Source organism: Schistocerca cancellata, chromosome 3 (genome assembly GCF_023864275.1).
Source record: "Schistocerca cancellata isolate TAMUIC-IGC-003103 chromosome 3, iqSchCanc2.1, whole genome shotgun sequence".
Taxonomy (NCBI): Eukaryota; Metazoa; Arthropoda; class Insecta; order Orthoptera; family Acrididae; genus Schistocerca; species Schistocerca cancellata.
This window is the reverse complement of record NC_064628.1, coordinates 53,540,596-53,562,198: the sequence shown is the minus strand read 5'-3', so window position 1 is coordinate 53,562,198 and position 21,603 is coordinate 53,540,596. Positions and strand designations below refer to the sequence as shown.

Genomic DNA, 21,603 nt, shown 5'->3' with positions numbered 1-21,603 from the left:
AGACAACTTTTGCAGGTTTAACTATGAGTACAATGTAGCGATCTGTGCAAAATAATTTTACCGCTGAAAGTCTCATCTGCAGAAAACAATTGAGAACTGTGCTCCCACTGGACCCACACTGCAGCTGTGTGTCATCGCACCAGTAACGGTAAACTATCACATGTCGTCGGCAAGGAGTGAGAGTTATGTCTTGCACTGGCTTGCTTAGAGCGTCGATGCGCTCTACAAATAGAACTTCACTCCCATCAGTCGCATCAGCAGTGGTGCTTAGGTAAACACGAATTTCAGGAGGAATTTCTCAGATAGCAAGTATGGAAGGGATGTCGCCACCTAATGCTTGAGGGATCCGAACGGGCTCCTGCGTGTGGCTTGCCAGCTGGTAACTGCACCACTTTGCAGGGGCTGTTGGTGCATCTCGACTTCTGGGATTGTGTGAGGTCCAGTGGACAGGGAGGTGGTGGGTGGTGCCTGCATGTGTCTGTTACATTATTTTGCGACAATGTCTATAGGCTGTGCTATGTGCTAAATGGACAGTTTACGAGTACTGATCATGTCTACACATCATTGTACTGCAATATTTAGGAGCAGTTTGCGTCTGTGCTGAAATTACATCGGTAATTTAGGACATGTTTGCATGTCTGTAGAGTTTAGGAGTAGTTTACAGGTCTGTGGGCAGTGTAGCATGAGCCAAGCATGTCAGAGTGTGTGTTTTGTATCAGTGTGATAAATATACTCCATCCCTAAATAAATTGCTCCAAAATAAATAAAGTACACTCCTTCCTTACTCTCTCAAGCAGTCCGGCAGAGGCTGAGTAATTTTTGTGTAATTTTCCCACTCCATAGCACCATCTTGAATTATGTCACAGGAGGGATGACAGTACCCTCTAGTAGCAGTACTGCAGTACTCTAGATCTCATGGTGGAGACACTGTCTGCAAAATAAAGACTTATGTCCAGCACAGGCAGAGTCCTTTTCCCACCATTTCCCCCACCCCCAAACCGTCATCTTGGATTACATCATGGATGAGAGCACCCTCTAGTGGTGGTACTGTGTTCTAGGTCAGTTGGAGTCCCGGCCCCATGGTGAACACACTGTTTCCCACTATTTCCCCCACCATCTTTGATTACACCACAGGAACATGACAGCACTCTCTGGTGGTGGTATCGTGTTCTAGGTCAGTTGGAGCCAGATCCCTTAGCAAGCACACTAGATGGTGGTAATACCTCTAATTGTTTAAATAAAATAGAGCATGCAAAATAATAAAGGCTTATGTCAAGCACAGGTCGAGTCCTCTCCCTGCCAATCTCTAGGAAGAGGTGGTGGTCAGGTGACTTAGGTCAGTAGAGATAGCCCAGGCGACCTTTCTTTACTGCCAAAATTCAGACTTGGCGCCAGTTCCTAGGATGAGGTGGTGGTCGGATGACTTAGGTTAGTGGAGGTAGTTCAAGTGACCTATCTTCCCACCATTTGCTTAGGTGAGTAGAGATAACTGTGGTGTGATGCATTATCCTGTTGGAATTTGAACTTCCCAACATTTTTCTGGGGCAGGGGTGAGGAGGGGGGTAAGGTTAGTGGAGGTATCCCAATTGACCTTCTTCCCACCAAAATTCAAGCTTCCCGCCAAAATCCGGCATCTTGGATGACGTCATGCGCTTTTGCTAAGTCTACACGCCTCCATTTTGGATGACGTCATCGCCACCATCTTGGATGCATCTGGCAACAATACAGAGTGGCTCAGAATGCTGGCTGCCTCAGTACTTCCAAGTGCACAAGATTTCTCCAGATGCACACATGTCGAGGAGGTTAGCACCCCTTATTGGTGTATAGTAGATATGAAAGTGCTGTGATCATATAATAGACGGTTAAGAATAAGAAATGTGCGGTTTTTATGCATGGTGGAACTCCAGACTGATGGTACTTGAGTATTTTATGTAAATCAGCCGTGCTATCAATTTTAAAGTATTGTTCTAGTATCTGTGGTCAGTACCAAGAGGAAATTGGTAACAGAGAACATAAACAAATGCATTTCTAAGGTTACTCGGTTCTGCACTTAAAACGCATTTACCTCCTAGGGGATCCAGATAATTTTGTACCTGCTAACCCATTAGTAGCCCCCGTCCATATTCAACCAGAATGGTATTTCTTATTTGCATATGCAATTCTACGATCAATCCCTAATAAGCTAGGAGGTGTTATTGCATTATTCTTATCAATTAGAATCTTAATAATTTTACCATTTTATAATAAAACACCATTTCGAGGTATTCAATTCTATCCTATTAATCAGATTTTATTCTGAATTATAGTAGCTGTTGTATGCTTATTAACATGAATTGGTAAACGACCTGTTGAAGAACCTTATATTATAACAGGACAAATCTTAACAATTATCTACTTTACATACTTCCTAATTAATGTACATGTTGCAAACGCATGAGATAAACTAATTAAGGAATAATAAGTTAATTATCTTAGGAAAAGCATATGTTTTGAAAACATAAAACTAGAAGTTTAACTCTTCTATTAACTTTTCTTAAAAATTTCACTAAATAAATGAAATAAATAAAATCTTTAAACCGACAAAGAAAATAAAAAAATTTAAAGATAAAGGCAAAAAACTTTTTCAAGCTAAGTACATTAACTTATCATAACGAAAACGTGGTAATGTCCCCCGAACTCAAATAAAACCAAAGGACATAACAGCAAGCTTAATAAAAAATATAAAAGAATAAAAATCACCACCTAAAAAATTAAAGCTAATAATATTCTTATAAAAACAATTCTAGTATACTCAGCTAAAAAAATTAAAGTAAACCCACCTGCACCATATTCAATATTAAACCCTGAAACTAACTCAGATTCACCTTCGGCAAAGTCAAAAGGAGTACGGTTAGTTTCAGCTAAACAAGAAGCAAAACAAGCTAAAGTTAAAGGAAAAGAAATAATAATAAATCAACAATAAAGCTGATAATTTATAAAATCAAACATGTTAAAACTACCAATTAAAATAATTAAAGATAATAAAATTAAAGCCAAACTAACTTCATATGAAATTGTTTGAGCAACAGAACGAAGAGAACCTAATAAAGAATAATTTGAATTAGAAGATCAACCAGCAATTATAACAGTATAAACACCAAATCTAGTAAAACATAAAAAAACAAAAATCCATAAGAAAAATAATATATATAAGTTAAGTAAGGGAAAATTACTCAAACAGCCAAGGAAATTATTAAATTAAAAACAGGAGAAAAATAATAAAGTAAATAATTAGATATAATAGGAATTGGCTGCTCCTTACAAATTAACTTAATAGCATCACTAAAAGGTTGAGGAATTCCTACAAAACCTACTTTATTTGGACCCTTTCGAATTTGGATATAACCTAAAACCTTACGCTCTAATAAAGTTAAAAAAGCGACACTAATTAAAACACAAATAACTAATAAAAGAAAATTCAAAATAAACATAAATAAATCATAAAGTATCAATACTATTTGTAGAAAAAATCTACATAAATGAATTCTAAATTCAACACATTAATCTGTCAAAATAGTAATTTAATTAGTATTAATCAATAAAATAAAAAATATTTCAACCACATGGTCCTTTCGTACTAATATGAATTAATAATCTTAGGATAGAAACCGACCTGGCTCACGCCGGTCTGAACTCAGATCATGTAAGAATTTAAAGGTCGAACAGACCCTATTACTGGGCTACTGCACCCAAAATTTTTCTTAATCCAACATCGAGGTCGCAATCTGCTTTGTCAATATGAGCTCTCAAAAACAATTACGCTGTTATCCCTAAGGTAACTTAATCTTATGATCATAAATTATGGATCAAAACAACAAACATAAATAAATGATATAATAATGAAGAGTTTATTTATTCTTCATGTCACCCCAACAAAATATCATCATTAAATATAGAAAGACAAACAAAAAACTATATAAAAGTAAAATGTTAAGCTCTATAGGGTCTTCTCGTCCTAAAGAAAAATTTAAGCCTTTTGACTCAAAAGTTAAATTCAAAAATTTATTAAGAGACAGTTGATTTCTCGTCAAGCCATTCATTCCAGCCACTAATTAAGAGACTAATGATTATGCTACCTTTGCACAGTCAAAATACCGCGGCTCTTTAAAAACCGCTCAGTGAGCAGGCCAGACCTCAAAGTATTTTCAAGAGGACATGTTTTTGATAAACAGGCGGAAATCAATTTTGCCTAGTTCCTTATAATAAATTCACAAGATAAAAATTATATACAAATAAATATACTAATTCTATCATTATTAAAAAAATTTTAAAATTAAATAAATAATCTTAATAAAAAACCTAAAATAATTATAAAATCAAAATAAAAAATAATGAACTAAAACGTAATCTTAGAGATAGCTGGTTTAAAGCTTACTATTATATTTTATAAAACAAATTATAGGTTATTAACTTCAAAGCTTATCCTTTAAAGAATAAATAAGTTAATATTTATACTTAAAAAATTAAATAAAAACAACTAACTTCAAAAAATTAAATTTTTTCTTAAGAAACTAGATATCTTGGGAAACGATTAACATCTCATTTCTATAAATAATTTAATAATAATTATGATACATTAACTATAAATTATTTATAAATCAACCCAAATCGAGACAAGTAAATACTAAAATTTTGATAAACCCTGATACAAATGGTACAATAAATAAAATCTACTTTTAAAAATTTAAAATAATATTTCATAAAACAATTACATTACCAATAAACTATAATTTAAAAAATCAATTCTACAAAATATACTAAGACAAATTTCAACAAAATTATTTTTATTAAATAATTAAATAAACAAAAAATAAATATAATAAAATAAATAATCAAGATATCCTGATTTGCACAGAAAAATTTTCAGTGTAAATGAAACACTTTACTAATAAGTTATATCTTGAAACTCTTACTAGATACACTTTCCAGTACATCTACTATGTTACGACTTATCTCATCTAAATTGAAGCTAAATTAAAATAATAAAATAGAATAAGCAATAATGAGAGCGACGGGCGATGTGTACACACCTCAGAGCCAATATCAGTTAAATTAAATAAATTAAATTACTATCAAATCCACCTTCATTAATAGTATTTCACCATCAAATCCGTTATAAACAAAAATCTATTGTAACCCACCTCCTCTTAACTGTAAGCAGCAGCTTGACCTGAAATATTTTATAATTATAAATCTTGAGAATTATAACTCAAAAAAGATTCTCTGATAACAGAGATATACAAACAAATAAATTAAGTAGAGTAAATCGTGTATTAACAATCACGGGGTAGTTTCCTCTGAATGGAATGAGATACCGCCAAATTCTTTGGGTTTAAAGACCTTAACTAATAGTACCCTGGTAAATATAATTAACATTTAAAATAATATGGTATCTAATCCTAGTTTATTATTTAAATTTCACAGATTCATAAAAAGAGCTATAAATAAATTTTAACATTTCACCTTACAAATTTATATTTTAACCCTAAAAATATAAACAACTGTTTTAACCAATAATATTCACTTGTATCAATCGTATAACCGCGGCTGCTGGCACGAATTATGCCAATACTAAATCAATTGCTAAGTCCAAAATCACTTGATAATTAAATCAAATTACTGCAAAATAGAACATTTAGTTTAACAAAACTTACATATAATACAAAGAAAAAGTGAATAAATAAGCAAGAATAAAACTTTTGGAAACAAAATAATAAACTTTAAAGTTTATAAAATTAAGAAAAAATAAAAGATTCAAATATTTAAAGAAAAAAAAAGGAAAAAAAAACACAAAGAATGACAAAAAAAAGAAACGCACCCTCGAATGACCACAACAACTTCTCTATTGTATATAAATAAAGATTAATATGGAACATGTATACCAATAAATGTATTATATTCTTTCTTATTTAATCTTTCTTTTCACTAACAATAAAGAAAGATTAAATAATATAATAAATATATTTTATACAATTATGTAAATTAATGTAATATGTTATTAATATAAAATTAACTTTATATTAAGTTAACTTAAATATTAATTAGTTAAATAATTTAATTATAGAAAATATATCTAATTATATTATTATAATTAATATAATTATCTATATTAATATAATATTTAATATTTAATAATATAAATTATATTTATTATATCCAATTATAATAATATTTAATATTAATTTACATATTATTATATAATTTATAATATAATAACCTATTTTAAGCTAAAAACATAAGCAGCTATAATCCTAGGTAAATAAATGTATTAAAATAATCATTTAATAATAATAAAATAACATTATAGGTATTTAAATTTAATTAAATGTAATATATTAATATAATTTATTTATTATATATAATATATGTTCGAATTATCCAAACCGAGATAAATTAATTAGAAATAACCAAAATAATACATAAACAAATTTTTAATAAAAATTTTTAATTTATATATTAAATATAAATGAAGTGCCTGATTAAAGGGTTACCTTGATAGGGTAAATCAAGTAAATAAAAATTACCTTCATTAAAAATTACATAAGACAGAATTAAACTAGCTCCTTTAGTATCAAAAACTAACGTGCATCATACACCTTATTGTAAAAATGTAAGCTAACCAAGCTAATGGGTTCATACCCCATTTATAGAGGTATCAATCCTCTCCTTTTTAATGACCAACAACTCTACAAAACTTCTCTTCCTATCAACATTAATGATAGGAATGATCCTGTCCATTTCATCAAACTCCTGATTTGGAGTTTGAATAGGACTTGAGATCAACTTACTTTCATTTATTCTGCTCCTAACAAGAAATAAAAATATAATAATAAATGAGTCATCAATTAAAAATTTTATTGTCCAAGCAATATCATCGACAATACTATTATTTTCAATTTTTCCGATTCAAATAAAATATCCATAGGATGAGAAACAGAATTTATTCCATCAATAATAATTAGATCTAGATTATTATTAAAGATTGGGGCTGCACCTTTTCATTTCTGATTTCCAGAAGTAATAGGAGCTTCAAGATGAAATAACTGTTTAACACTAATAACATGACAAAAAATTGCCCCAATAATGGTATTATCTTATTGTATTCAACTAAGAACTTTCATTTGAACAATTATCATCCTAAGAATTATTATTGGGGCAATAGGTGGTTTAAATCAAACATCTCTATGACAACTTCTAGCATATTCCTCAATTAGACATTTAGGGTGAATAATTAGATCCCTAACAGTTAGAGAAAACATCTGAGAACTACACTTTATTATTTACTCACTATTAAGATTAATTATGGTCTTATTATTTAAGCAAATAAATCTATTTCTATAAACCAAATTTATTCAGCCAGAAATATAAAAACTGAAAGTAATTCATAATATTTTTATCTCTTCTATCCTTAGGTGGTTTGCCACCATTCCTTGGGTTTCTACCAAAATGAATTCTAATACAATCATTAATAGAAAATAACATAACAACTATTATAACCATTATGTTTGTATTAACTACAATTACACTTTACTATTATATACGTATTAGATTCTCAGCCCTAATTATGTCATACACAGAAAATTCATGATCTATAAAAATAAAGTCTCAAAAATCAAGAATTATTCTCCCTATAACAGTAATAATTTCAACAATAGGATTAATCTCAACATCAACCTTAATCTCATTATACTAAGGACTTCAGTTAACTAAACTAATAACCTTCAAAGTTATAATTAAAAGAATAATCTTTTAGGCCTTAGTAAAATTTCACACCTCTAGAATTGCAGTCTAGAATCATAATTGAATATAAGGCCTAACCGCATGGTAAGAGAGAAACATCTCATAAGTAGATTTACAGTCTACCACCTTAAATTCAGCCATCTTACCGCAAAAATGATTATTCTCAACAAACCATAAGGATATTGGTACTTTATACTTCTTATTTGGAGCGTGAGCAGGAATAGTAGGAACATCAATAAGAATGCTTATTCGTGCCGAACTTGGTCAACCAGGATCTCTAATTGGAGATGACCAAATTTATAATGTTATTATTACAGCCCACGCATTTGTAATAATTTTTTTATAGTAATACCTATTATAATTGGTGGATTTGGTAATTGACTCGTACCATTAATAATTGGTGCACCAGATATAGCGTTCCCACGAATAAATAATATAAGTTTTTGATTACTACCGCCTTCACTAACCCTTCTTCTTACATATTCTATAGTAGATAACGGTGCTGGTACAGGGTGAACAGTTTACCCCCCTCTTGCAGGAGCTATCGCACATGGAGGAGCATCTGTAGACCTGGCTATTTTCTCGCTTCACTTAGCAGGTGTATCATCTATTCTTGGTGCAATAAACTTCATTACAACAGCAATTAATATACGATCAGAAAGTATAACTCTAGATCAAACACCTTTATTTGTATGATCCGTAGCTATTACAGCCCTTCTCCTCCTTTTATCGCTTCCAGTATTAGCAGGAGCTATTACTATACTATTAACAGATCGAAATTTAAATACATCATTCTTTGACCCTGCGGGAGGAGGTGACCCAATTCTATATCAACACCTATTTTGATTCTTTGGACACCCAGAAGTTTACATTTTAATTCTTCCAGGATTTGCAATCATCTCTCACATTGTATGCCAAGAAAGAGGAAAAATTGAATCATTTGGAACATTAGGTATAATTTATGCTATATTATCAATTGGACTAATAGGATTTATTGTATGAGCACATCACATATTCACAGTAGGAATAGACGTTGACACACGAGCTTACTTTAGATCAGCAACAATAATTATTGCTGTACCTACAGAAATTAAGGTATTCAGATGATTAGCTACACTATATGGAACTAAATTCAAATTCAATCCACCACTATTATGAGCTTTAGGATTTATTTTTCTATTCACAATTGGTGGGCTAACAGGATTAGTATTAGCAAATTCATCACTTGACATCGTATTACATGATACATATTATGTAGTAGCCCACTTCCATTATGTATTATCCATAGGAGCAGTATTTGCAATCATAGGAGGTGTTATTCAATGATACCCATTATTTACAGGATTAACTATAAATAATACATGATTAAAAATCCAATTTACAATCATATTTATTGGAGTAAACTTAACATTTTTCCCTCAACACTTCCTAGGACTAGCAGGAATACCACGACGATAATCAGATTATCCAGATGCATATACATCATGAAACATAGTGTCAAGAATTGGGTCTACAATTTCTATTGTAGGAATCATTATATTCATTGTAATTATATGAGAAAGAATGGTTACAAACCGAGCAATCATATTTAGAGCTAATATAAGAAGATCAACAGAATGACTACAAAATAACCCGCCTGCAGAACACAGCTACTCAGAACTACCACTAATTTCTAGATTCTAATATGGCAGATTAGTGCAGTAGATTTAAGCTCTACAAATAAAGGTTTGACCTTTTATTAGAAAAATTCATTAATGGCAACATGATCAAATTTATCCCTTCAAGATGGAGCTTCCCCATTAATGGAGTAACTATCATTCTTCCATGATCATACTATAGTCGTATTATTATTAATTACAGTAATTGTAGGTTATGCTCTAAGTTATATATTATTTATTGCCTATACAATCCGAAACATACTTCATGGACATTTAATTGAAACAATCTGAACAGCACTACCAGCAATTACACTAATTTTTATTGCACTCCCATCATTACGACTACTATATTTACTTGATGATTCAGTAGATGCAATAATCACAATTAAAACAATTGGACGACAATGATACTGAAGATATGAATATTCAGACTTTATAGATGTAGAATTTGACACTTATATAACACCAGAGCAAGACCTAGAAAACGACTCATTTAGACTTCTAGATGTAGATAACCGAACAATTCTACCAATAAATACAGAAGTACGAGTATTAACAATAGCATCAGACGTTCTACACTCATGAGCAGTACCTGCATTAGGGGTTAAAATTGACGCAACGCCAGGTCGACTAAACCAAGGAACATTTACAATAAACCGGCCTGGACTGTTCTTTGGACAATGTTCAGAAATCTGTGGAGTGAACCACAGATTCATACCAATTGTAATTGAAAGAACTTATTTATCAAGTGATTATCTAAGATAATCTAAGGAGTTAGTTAAAATATATAACATTAGAGTGTCAATCTAAAATAACTAAATAATTAGTACACCTTGAAATACATCAGATGACTGAAAGTAAGTAATGGTCTCTTAAACCAAAAAATAGTAAATTAACGACTACTTCTGATGGGGAAACTTAATCCAAATCCCTCAAATATCCCCTCTCATATGATTCTCCCTATTCATTATATTTTCGGCTACATTAATTTTATTTAATCAAATGAACTTTTTCTCATTTAAACCAAATCTTATTAAAAGAGCAGAAAAAAGAACAACTGATATAAAAAACTTAAATTGAAAATGATAACAAATTTATTTTCAACATTTGATCCATCAACTAATATCTTCAATTTATCATTAAATTGAACTAGAACATTCTTAGGATTATTATTAATCCCATCAATGTTTTGAATTACACCATCACGAATTAATATTATTTGAAATAAACTAAACTTAACCTTACACAATGAATTTAAAACATTACTAGGACCAATATCATTTAATGGAACAACATTCATCTTTATTTTAATCTTTATTATAATACTATTTAATAATTTCATAAGATTAATCCCTTACATCTTTACTAGAACAAGACATTTAGCATTAACATTTGGAATCGCTCTACCTATATGATTAAGATTTATGTTATTTGGATGAATTAATCATACTAATCACATATTTACACACCTTGTTCCTCAAGGAACACCGCCTGCATTAGTATCATTTATAGTATTAATTGAAACAATTAGAAATGTCATTCGACCAGGTACACTAGCAGTACGACTAGCAGCAAATATAATTGCAGGACACTTACTATTAACATTACTAGGAAATACAGGACCATCTATAGCAATAAACTTAATTTCACTATTAATTATTGGACAAATACTTCTGTTAATTCTAGAATCAGCAGTAGCAATAATTCAAGCTTATGTTTTCTCAATTTTAAGAACTTTATATTCTAGAGAAGTATACTAAACCTATGTTAACAATTCACTCAAACCACCCATTCCACTTAGTAGATTACAGACCTTGACCATTAACAGGAGCAATTGGAGCATAGTTCTAGTATCAGGACTAGCAAAATGATTTCACCTATTTAACATTAACTTATTTATAATCGGGTTTGGAATTACCTTACTAACTATAATTCAATGATGACGAGATGTAGTACGAGAAGGAACATACCAAGGACTACATACGGGATTTGTATCAATTGGATTACGATGAGGAAAAATTTTATTTATTGCATCAGAAGTTCTATTCTTTGTTTCATTTTTCTGAGCATTTTTTAGAAGAAGACTAGCCCCTACTATTGAACTAGGAATATTATGACCCCCAATTTGTACGAATTGGATTACGATGAGAAATAATTTTATTTATTGCATCAGAAGTACTATTCTTTGTTTCATTTTTCTGAGCATTTTTTAGAAGAAGACTAGCCCCTACTATTGAACTAGGAATATTATGACCCCCAATAGGAATCCAACCTTTTAATCCTATACAAATTCCATTACTTAATACAGCTATTCTTTTAGCATCAGGAGTAACAGTAACATGAGCACATCATAGTTTAATAGAATCTAATCATACTCAAGCATTACAAGGACTATTCTTCACAGTATTACTAGGACTATACTACACTATACTTCAAGCATATGAATATTGAGAAGCACCCTTCACCATTGCAGACACGGTTTATGGATCAACATTCTTTGTTGCAACAGGATTCCATGGACTACATGTAATTATCGGAACAATTTTCTTATCAACATGTCTGCTCCGACATTCAATAAACCAATTCTCACCAAGACACCACTTTGGATTTGAAGCAGCAGCATGATTCTGACACTTTGTATACGTAGTATGATTATTTTTATACATCTCTATTTATTGATGAGGTAGATAATTGTTTTTCTAGTATAAATAGTACATTTGACTTCCAATCAAAAAGCTTGATATAAATCAAGAAAAACAATCCTAATTTTATCTACAAGAATTTTTATTAGATTTATTATTCCAATAATTGTTATAATCCTTGCAACAGCATTATCAAAAAAATTAATTAATGACCGAGAAAAAAGATCACCATTTGAGTGTGGATTTGACCCAAAAAGATCGCCACGAATACCCTTCTCACTTCGATTATTCTTAATTGCAGTAATTTTCTTAATTTTTGACATAGAAATCACACTAATCCTTCCAATTGTAATTATTTTAAAAACTTCAGACATTATAATCTGAACAATATCAACAATATTTTTTATTATAGTATTACTAGGTGGACTATATCATGAATGAAATCAAGGAGCCTTACAATGAGCAGAATAAAGGGTTGTAGTTAAACATAACATTTGGGTTGCATTCATTGATATAATCAATCAACCTTAAATAGAATAAGAAGCGAAATATTGCAGTCAGTTTCGACCTGGAAGGTTGGTAAATAAAATACCTTTATTCTTATTAATTGAAGCCAAAAAGAGGCGTATTACTGTTAATAATATAATTGAACTATAAAGTTCCAATTAAGGAAATGTAAAGCCAATATGAAAGCTGCTAACTTTTTATATTAGCGGTTAAATTCCGTTAACATTTCTAAAATTTATATAGTTTAAATAAAACATTACATTTTCGCTGTAAAAATAATATATGTATATTTATAAATACCTAAAAGTAAAAATACTTCCTTAACATCTTCTGTGTCACGCTCTAATTATAAGCTATTTAAGTAAACGAAAAATAATACCACCAAAATAAATATTCAAAAAATAAAAGTTAAAAGATAAATCTTAAAATTAGAATCATATCAACCTTGTATATAACCAATAAAAATAAATAAATAGTCTATACAAACCTTGACCACCAAATAATTTACCCCAACCATAATCAAATGATTTAGATGAATAATAACCCAATTTTAAAGGAATTTATCTAATAAACTTAGTTGAAAGAAAAGGTATAAACCACATAGAACCAGCAAATCTGACAAAAGAAATTATACTTAAAGAAAATAAATTTTGAGAAAAATCAAAATTAGAAATAAGATAATCCAAATAAGCACCCAAAACAACTACAGTAATAGTTAAAAACTTTAAATAATAAGGCAAGGCAATCACATGAGGAATAGGAAAAATTAACCAAGACAAAAGACTACCACCAAAAACAGCACCAAACAATAAACCAATTATACCAAACGAAATATAATAACCCTTATCATCAAAAGAAAATCTAGAATAAAAATTATTATCACCAGATATTGAATAATAAAAAAGACGAAAAGAATAAGAAGCAGTTAAACCCATAGAAAAGAAATAAAGAAAAAAATCAAACAATTAATTCATCTTAAACAAACCATTTCAAGAATTAAATCCTTTGAATAAAAACCTGCTAAAAATGGTATATCACACAAAGACAAACTAGAAACATTAAAACAAACTGAAGTTAAAGGCATAAAATTAACAATCGAACCTATAAAACGAATATCCTGAGAATCCTTTAAATTATGAATTATTGAACCTGCACACATAAACAATAAAGCCTTAAATAAAGCATGAGCTAATAAATGAAAAAATGCAAGTTTTGGGTAACCCATAGCCAAAATTCTTATCATTAAACCAAGTTGTATTAAAGTAGAAAGAGCTATAATTTTCTTCAAATCAAATTCAAAATTCGCCCCCAAACCAGCCATAAATATAGTTATACAACCAATTAAAAGTATGAATCAACCACAATTATAAGTATCTAATATTGGTCTGAAACGAATTAAAAATAAACCCCAGCAGTAACAAGAGTAGAAGAATGAACCAAAGCAGAAACAGGAGTAGGAGCAGCCATAGCAGCAGGAAGTCAAGAAGAAAAGGGAATTTGAGCTCTTTTAGTTATAACTGCTAAAACAATTAATATAGTAATAAGCTTTATTTCAAAAGAATGAGAAATAAAATCATAATAATAAATATAATTTCAACCACCAAAATTTAATATTCAAGCAATAGAAATTAAAATAGCAACATCACCAATACGATTAGAAAGTGCAGTTAATATACCCACACTATAAGATTTCACATTTTGGTAGTAAATAACTAAGCAATAAGAAACTAAACCTAAACCATCCCATCCTAATAAAATTCTAATCAAATTAGGACTAATAATTAAAAAACCTATAGAAAGAATAAATATTAAAACAATAATAATAAAACGATTTATATTTTTTTCTCCCGATATATAATCCTCTCTATAATAAATAACCAAAGAAGAAATATACATAACAAAAGACATAAAAATAAGAGACATTCAATCCAAAATTAAAGTCATAACAACCATAGAACCATTTAAATTAAAAAGTTCTCATTCAACAAAAACTCTATAATCAATTATTAAATAATAAATACCCAAAATAAAAATTATAGTTCTAGATGAAAAATTCATATCATTGATTCCACAAAACAACATTTTTAATTAAAATACTTAAGCAACCTAAACAAAAAAATACTCTCCCTTTAAACAAACAATATTTAAAGGCAATCAATGTAAAAGTAAAAGATGATATTCACGAAAATAACCAAGAGAACAAGTATAAACACCAGAATAATAATTACCATGCTGAGAATAAGAATATATATATAAAGTATAAATAGCTCTAAAAAAAAGACAAAAAAATTAAAGCAAAAAATCTAAAAGAAGTTCAAGACATAATTCTATTTAATAATCTAAGTTCACCTACCAAATTTAAAGAAGGAGGGGCAGCTATATTAGATGATCTCAAAAGGAATCATCATAAAGCCATTCTCGGTATCAAATTAATTATACCTTTGTTAATTAATAATCTTCGTCTACCTAAATGCTCATAAATAATATTAGATAAACAAAATAAACCAGACGAACACAAACCATGACCAACCATTAAAGAAAGAGAACCCATACAACCCCCTCAATTCATAGTCATCAATCCTCCAATAACTATTCTTATATGAGGAACAGAAGAATATGCAATTAACGACTTTAAATCAACCTGACGAAAACAAATAAATCTAACAATAACCCCACAGGACAAACCTAAAGACAATCAAAAATAATTAAACTTTAAACCCAAATAAGAAATAACCTTCATAACACGAAAAATACCATAACCACCTAACTTTAATAAAACACTAGCAAGAATCATTCTACCTGAAATAGGGGCCTCAACATGAGCCTTAGGAACCCATAAATGAACCAAAAATATTGGCATCTTAACTAAAAAAGCAAGAATTATAAACACATAAAATATAAAATAATAAGAACCCAAATCAACCAATAAAGGAAAATATAAAGTATTAGAAAAATCATAAACCCTAAACAACACTAATAATAAAGGCAATCTAGCAACCAGAGTATAAAAAATTAAATAAACACCAGCCTGTAAACGTTCAGGTTGATAACCTCGACCTAAAATCAAAAGTAAAGTAGGAACTAATCTAGCCTAAAAAAATATAAAAAGAAAGAAGACTCAATCTAGCAAACGAACAATAAAGTATAATCATTAAAATTAAGACTATAAAGACAACAAAATTAGAATGATAAGAACTTAAATAAACTGAACCTCTAGCAGTAATTATTAAAGAACAAATTCAAAAACTAAGCAAAATCAAACTAAAAGAAAAATAATCAATACCAAAATAATATCTAATCATATTCAAATCTGAATATGAATAAACACAAGTCATAAAAACAAAACTAGACAGAAACATTAAAGAATGAACCAACCATCAACAATTATTAACCAAACAAAGAGGGATCAAAAAAATAGATATAAATAAATACTTTAACATAAAGATAAACCAAAAGAATTAAAATAATCATTCCCATGAGAGCGAATTATTGAGACTAAAATAGAAAGACCTAAAGCACCTTCACAAACAGAAAAAACCAAAAAAATAACAGGAAAAAAATAATCATAATCAAACTCAATAAGAAAAACAATAACTAATATAAATAAAGAAAGAACAATATATTCTAATCTCAAAAGAACCATTAATAAATGCTTATGTTTAGAAGAAAAAACATAAACACCAGCAAAATAAATCAATAAAGAAGTAAAAACAGAGAATATAAATATTAGTTTTAATAGTTTAAAAAAAACGCCGGTCTTGTAAACCGGAAATAAGCCTAGCCCCCGCTTTTAAAACTTCAGAGGTGAAAAAGATTTCCATCGTCAGTCCCCAAAACCGATATTTTTAATAAACTAACCCCTGAAATGATCAAAATAATAATTATATCACTATCAAACGTCATAAATATTAATTTTATTAAATTAACACACCCAATTTCAATAATGCTTTTCATTATCCTACAAACTTTTTTAGTTGGGCTAATAACAGGAACAATAATGGAAAGATATTGATTATCATATATTTTATTTTTAACGTTTCTTGGTGGTATATTAGTCCTATTTATTTATATTACGAGAATTGCATCAAACGAAATATTTCAACATAAATCAATTACGATAATTGTTACCTTAACAGTATGAGTATTTATTATATCAACATTAATTATTTTAGATATAACAATATTTATACACTTTTTCAAAAATACTGAAACTATAAATATTGATAATTCAATCAATTATCAAGAAATAACAATATCTTTAGAAAAACTACATAATAGACCAACATTCATTATTACAATAATAATAATTATTTATTTATTTTTAGCACTATTAGCAGTTGTTAAAATCACCAATATTAACCAGGGGCCTATTCGTAAAATAAGATCATTTACTAATGAATAAACCCTTATGATTAAGACATCCTTTAATTAAAATCATTAACAACTCTTTAGTTGATTTACCTGCACCAACAAATATTTCATTTTGATGAAATTTTGGGTCCCTACTAGGGTTATGTTTGGTAATTCAAAATGTAAGCGGACTATTTTTAGCTATACATTATACATCAAATATTGAAATAGCATTTAGTAGTGTAGTTCACATCTGCCGAGACGTAAATAATGGTTGAATTATTCGAACCTTACACGCAAATGGAGCTTCTATATTTTTTATTTGTATTTATTTACATGTCGGACGAGGAATTTACTACGGATCTTACATATACATACACACCTGAATAATTGGTACAGTAATCCTATTCTTAGTTATAGCAACCGCATTTATAGGATACGTTTTACCTTGAGGTCAAATATCATTCTGAGATGCGACAGTAATTACTAATTTATTATCAGCAATTCCATATTTAGGAACAGATTTAGTTCAATGAGTATGAGGAGGATTTCCTGTTGATAATGCAACATTAAATCGATTCTTTACATTCCATTTTGTACTACCGTTTATTATTGCTGCAATGGCAGCAATTCATTTATTCTTCCTTCACCAAACAGGGTCTAATAACCCATTAGGCCTAAATGGAGATATTGAAAAAATCCCATTTCAACCATACTTTACTTTCAAGGATTCTATTACATTTGTATTAATAACATCATTATTAATTATATTGTGCTTGATTAATCCTTACCTCCTAGGGGATCCAGATAATTTTGTACCTGCTAACCCATTAGTAACCCCCGTCCATATTCAACCAGAATGATATTTCTTATTTGCATATGCAATTCTACGATCAATCCCTAATAAGCTAGGAGGTGTTATTGCATTATTCTTATCAATTAGAATCTTAATAATTTTACCATTTTATAATAAAACACCATTTCGAGGTATTCAATTCTATCCTATTAATCAGATTTTATTCTGAATTATAGTAGTTGTTGTATGCTTATTAACATGAATTGGTAAATGACCTGTTGAAGAACCTTATATTATAACAGGACAAATCTTAACAATTATCTACTTTACATACTTCCTAATTAATGTACATGTTGCAAACGCATGAGATAAACTAATTAAGGAATAATAAGTTAATTATCTTAGGAAAAGCATATGTTTTGAAAACATAAAACTAGAAGTTTAACTCTTCTATTAACTTTTCTTAAAAATTTCACTAAATAAATGAAATAAATAAAATCTTTAAACCGACAAAGAAAATAAAAAAATTTAAAGATAAAGGCAAAAAACTTTTTCAAGCTAAGTACATTAACTTATCATAACTAAAACGTGGTAATGTCCCCCGAACTCAAATAAAACCAAAGGACATAACAGCAAGCTTAATAAAAAATATAAAAGAATAAAAATCACCACCTAAAAAATTAAAGCTAATAATATTCTTATAAAAACAATTCTAGTATACTCAGCTAAAAAAATTAAAGTAAACCCGCCTGCACCATATTCAATATTAAACCCTGAAACTAACTCAGATTCACCTTCGGCAAAGTCAAAAGGAGTACGGTTAGTTTCAGCTAAACAAGAAGCAAAACAAGCTAAAACTAAAGGAAAAGAAATAATAATAAATCAACAATAAAGCTGATAATTTATAAAATCAAACATGTTAAAACTACCAATTAAAATAATTAAAGATAATAAAATTAAAGCCAATCTAACTTCATATGAAATTGTTTGAGCAACAGAACGAAGAGAACCTAATAAAGAATAATTTGAATTAGAAGATCAACCAGCAATTATAACAGTATAAACACCTAATCTAGTACAACATAAAAAAAACAATAATCCATAAGAAAAAGAACATATATAAGTTAAGTAAGGGAAAATTACTCAAACAGCCAAGGAAATTATTAAATTAAAAACAGGAGAAAAATAATAAAGTAAATAATTAGATATAATAGGAATTGGCTGCTCCTTACAAATTAACTTAATAGCATCACTAAAAGGTTGAGGAATTCCTACAAAACCTACTTTATTTGGACCCTTTCGAATTTGGATATAACCTAAAACCTTACGCTCTAATAAAGTTAAAAAAGCGACACTAATTAAAACACAAATAACTAATAAAAGAAAATTCAAAATAAACATAAATAAATCATAAAGTATCAATACTATTTGTAGAAAAAATCTACATAAATGAATTCTAAATTCAACACATTAATCTGTCAAAATAGTAATTTAATTAGTATTAATCAATAAAATAAAAAATATTTCAACCACATGGTCCTTTCGTACTAATATGAATTAATAATCTTAGGATAGAAACCGACCTGGCTCACGCCGGTCTGAACTCAGATCATGTAAGAATTTAAAGGTCGAACAGACCTAATTACTGGGCTACTGCACCCAAAATTTTTCTTAATCCAACATCGAGGTCGCAATCTGCTTTGTCGATATGAGCTCTCAAAAACAATTACGCTGTTATCCCTAAGGTAACTTAATCTTATGATCATAAATTATGGATCAAAACAACAAACATAAATAAATGATATAATAATGAAGAGTTTATTTATTCTTCATGTCACCCCAACAAAATATCATCATTAAATATAGAAAGACAAACAAAAAACTATATAAAAATAAAATGTTAAGCTCTATAGGGTCTCCTCATCCTAAAGAAAAATTTAAGCCTTTTGACTCAAAAGTTAAATTCAAAAATTTATTAAAAGACAGTTGATTTCTCGTCAAGCCATTCATTCCAGCCACTAATTAAGAGACTAATGATTATGCTACCTTTGCACGGTCAAAATACCGCGGCTCTTTAAAAACCGCTCAGTGAGCAGGCCAGACCTCAAAGTATTTTCAAGAGGACATGTTTTTGATAAACAGGCGGAAATCAATTTTGCCTAGTTCCTTATAATAAATTCACAAGATAAAAATTATATACAAATAAATATACTAATTCTATCATTATTACAAAAATTTTAAAATTAAATAAATAATCTTAATAAAAAACCTAAAATAATTATAAAATCAAAATAAAAAATAATGAACTAAAATGTAATCTTAGAGATAGCTGGTTTAAAGCTTACTTGTATATTTTATAAAACAAATTATAGGTTATTAACTTCAAAGCTTATCCTTTAAAGAATAAATAAGTTAATATTTATACTTAAAAAATTAAATAAAAACAACTAACTTCAAAAAATTAAATTTTTTCTTAAGAAACTAGATATCTTGGGAAATGATTAACATCTCACTTCTATAAATAATTTAATAATAATTATGATACATTAACTATAAATTATTTATAAATCAACCCAAATCGAGACAAGTAAAGTAAATACTAAAATTTTGATAAACCTTGATACAAAAGGTACAATAAATAAAATCTACTTTTAAAAATTTAAAATAATATTTCATGAAACAATTACATTACCAATAAACTATAATTTAAAAAATCAATTCTACAAAATATACTAAGACAAAATTCAACAAAATTATTTTTATTAAATAATTAAATAAACAAAAAATAAATATAATAAAATAAATAATCAAGATATCCTGATTTGCACAGAAAAATTTTCAGTGTAAATGAAACACTTTACTAATAAGTTATATCTTGAAACTCTTACTAGATACACTTTCCAGTACATCTACTATGTTACGACTTATCTCATCTAAATTGAAGCTAAATTAAAATAATAAAATAGAATAAGCAATAATGAGAGCGACGGGCGATGTGTACACACCTCAGAGCCAATATCAGTTAAATTAAATAAATTAAATTACTATCAAATCCACCTTCATTAATAGTATTTCACCATCAAATCCGTTATAAACAAAAATCTATTGTAACCCACCTCCTCTTAACTGTAAGCAGCAGCTTGACCTGAAATATTTTATAATTATAAATCTTGAGAATTATAACTCAAAAAAGATTCTCTGATAACAGAGATATACAAACAAATAAATTAAGTAGAGTAAATCGTGTATTAACAATCACGGGGTAGTTTCCTCTGAATGGAATGAGATACCGCCAAATTCTTTGGGTTTAAAGACCTTAACTAATAGTACTCTGGTAAATATAATTAACATTTAAAATAATATGGTATCTAATCCTAGTTTATTATTTAAATTTCACAGATTCATAAAAAGAGCTATAAATAAATTTTAACATTTCACCTTACAAATTTATATTTTAACCCTAAAAATATAAACAACTGTTTTAACCAATAATATTCACTTGTATCAATCGTATAACCGCGGCTGCTGGCACGAATTATGCCAATACTAAATCAATTGCTAAGTCCAAAATCACTTGATAATTAAATCAAATTACTGCAAAATAGAACATTTAGTTTAACAAAACTTACATATAATACAAAGAAAAAGTGAATAAATAAGCAAGAATAAAACTTTTGGAAACAAAATAATAAACTTTAAAGTTTATAAAATTAAGAAAAAATAAAAGATTCAAATATTTAAAGAAAAAAAAAGGAAAAAAAACACAAAGAATGACAAAAAAAGAAACGCACCCTCGAATGACCACAACAACTTCTCTATTGTATATAAATAAAGATTAATATGGAACATGTATACCAATAAATGTATTATA

General features: G+C 28.7%; 1 long non-coding RNA gene across 1 annotated transcript; it reads right to left on the bottom strand.

The window, feature by feature from the left end:
* Positions 1-3,603: 3,603 nt before the first annotated feature.
* LOC126176952 (uncharacterized) lies at positions 3,604-20,097 on the bottom strand. Its single transcript, XR_007535714.1, has 2 exons — positions 19,779-20,097; positions 3,604-4,115 (listed from the first exon to the last, which is right to left on the bottom strand). It is a non-coding gene; the product is annotated as an uncharacterized LOC126176952 (long non-coding RNA).
* Positions 20,098-21,603: the final 1,506 nt, after the last annotated feature.